At 36.2% G+C, this 2,484-nt stretch overlaps 1 long non-coding RNA gene across 2 annotated transcripts; it reads right to left on the bottom strand.

Moving 5' to 3' along the window:
* Nucleotides 1-586: 586 nt before the first annotated feature.
* On the bottom strand, nucleotides 587-1,777 carry LOC124674978. 2 transcript variants are annotated; one of them, XR_006993142.1, is made up of 4 exons: nucleotides 1,737-1,777; nucleotides 1,208-1,268; nucleotides 757-806; nucleotides 587-655 (listed from the first exon to the last, which is right to left on the bottom strand). It is a non-coding gene; the product is annotated as an uncharacterized LOC124674978 (long non-coding RNA). The 2 variants fall into 2 exon arrangements; XR_006993141.1 differs by lacking the exon at nucleotides 757-806 and having other exon boundaries at nucleotides 590-655.
* Nucleotides 1,778-2,484: the final 707 nt, after the last annotated feature.

Here is a 2,484-nt window from a genome sequence, read left to right as displayed (position 1 = left end):
TCTCTGCTGGAAATATATAAGGAAGGCCGGAAGCTTTCTGCACATTCTCTGAAATAAGGAGATCACTGGCAATCATAAACATGAGTCATTCTCCCAAGGATCCTGTATCTTTCACAGAAAATAAGGAGACCACTGACAACAATAAACATTTTAGTCGGACCTGAAGCATTTTAATTGGACCTGAAGCAATAAACGCCATATCTTGCCGACCAATTAACCAAAGTGATGGTTGATACCCTAGAAAATGGGAATCAAGGTGGAAATAACACATTGCACAAAAATAACACATTGACACTTCAGTTTAAAGGAAGTATAAACAGACGAAAAATTGAACTAAGCATTATTGGTTGTCAACGTCTTTGTATTGAGAATACAGCGAATATAGAAAATTAGCTTATCCGGAAGCTAACACATTAATGTTATTTCCTGTATGTTAGTGTAATTCCAAAACTTGCCTTTCCAGATAAACTCAAATTGTCATTTTGTTATTTAGGCTTATCTAGTTTTCAATTATACCTGCTATAACCAACTTCATTTTTTGAGACTTCATCGTTGTGCAATATTAGAACACTAAAATTCAGATATCGTTGGCTCTTGCAATGTCAAATTTCTCATCAGAATGGAGGACCTTTGCATACTCTCATGGTGTGACAATCTACAAAATAGAAGTAACAAATTATTTAATAAGAGTAAAAGGTAAAAGATGGTAATCAATAAATTCGAAGTATGGAACTTTTTTCCTTAAGCTGACATTACCTATTGACTATTGTCAAGTTTAATATCAACGGACCAATACATATTTCAGACTGCAAAAAGAACAATTAGCTACGGACTGTAGTTTAGCAGAACAAAAATATTTTGGCTTGTTCTCTTAACAGAACAGTGAAATTGGAAATCAAGAGATCTGAGAGGCTGGGCCTCGCGAGCCAGACCCGGATGATATGTACTGCATCGCCCGGTCTATTGACATCGGAGTCCAATTAAAGCAAGTAAATTCCATCATTACTAAGAAAATGATCCATAACTATTCATCCTTAGATTTTAGGCACTCGTTTTAAAACAAGTGTGAAATGCTCTAGTAGAAGAAAAACGCTAACTAAGCAGCACTAAAATAGGCATGTCGTAATGGTGACCATAGGTCCTTGATTTTTCTTATTTACCAAGGAAATCAAATTTAGAAAGGACGAACAAAAGAAAAAGTGGGCACCTCAGTCTCTTGCAAGCCATATAGTCATCCACAGATCATTCCTTTCTGCTACATCACATCACTGTCCATAATAAATATATTAGAATGAGAAGCACTGACTAATGGTATGAACATACACAGTTGCTATCTACAATAATTATCATGGTAAAATATTGCATATTGGATGGCAGTTTATCAGTTAGATATGCATTCATACGCTATTTGTAAGTTCATAACTAAAGAAGGGCAAGCAAATAGAATTGAAATCGAAGAAATCAAGTACATAAGTAGCATTATTTACAGTAAGGATCTATCATTGGTAAGCAATATCAAAACACAAATTTTTTCTGAATGTAGAATTCAGTTTGAAAGATAAACTCATAGCAACTTCAAAACTTTGAGCTGGAAGAACATTAGGTGGGAGGGCTAGATGCCTATTTTTCACTTATTTAGAACCTTGCGGAAAGTGTCTGGTGACATACAATTAGAAGATGTTGGTTCAAGACCGATATTAAATATACTGCAAAAACACAGCAACATATGTTGTTACCTTATAGCCTTGAGGAAAGAAGAGAATGAAGTCAACCAAAATATTGCCCTGCCAGCGAGATATCTTTTTACTTCATAAGCCAAATGCCATCTATTAGGAAACTGAAATCTGTTTCTTTAATTGCTCTGCCAGAATTTCATCTACAAAATCATGTAGTAGTAAAACAATAAACGGAAGGGCAAGCGAGCATGCATATTTAGTGAAGCAATTTGGTACTCACACGATAGATGATCCATCTGAAAGTTGGCCTTCGACGAGTATACGGGGGACTTGCATATATTCTCTCGCCGGAAATATATAAGGAAGGCCGGAAGCTTTCTCGCACATTCTCTGAAATAAGGAGATCACTGGCAATCATAAACATGAGTCATTCTCCCAAGGATCCTGTATCTTTCACAGAAAATAAGGAGACCACTGACAACAATAAACATTTTAGTCGGACCTGAAGCATTTTAATTGGACCTGAAGCAATAAACGCCATATCTTGCCGACCAATTAACCAAAGTGATGGTTGATACCCTAGAAAATGGGAATCAAGGTGGAAATAACAGACCCTACGAAAAGAAAAATGAAATAGCAATTTACAAATTACAAACCTTAGGGGAAGGCAGCAGAGACCCAAATCAATCCTCAAGAATTGCATATAACAAGTGAAAGTAAGAAAATGGGTTGTGGAATCCCCTAGTGTTCCTCACCCAGGCGAGACTATTTATATTTTACCAAATCTGCTGCATAATTGGCCTCCTCA

Source organism: Lolium rigidum, chromosome 7, assembly GCF_022539505.1.
Source record: "Lolium rigidum isolate FL_2022 chromosome 7, APGP_CSIRO_Lrig_0.1, whole genome shotgun sequence".
In the NCBI taxonomy this organism is placed as follows: domain Eukaryota; kingdom Viridiplantae; phylum Streptophyta; class Magnoliopsida; order Poales; family Poaceae; genus Lolium; species Lolium rigidum.
The sequence above is the reverse complement of the archived record's forward strand: the minus strand, read 5'-3'. Positions and strand labels throughout refer to the sequence as shown.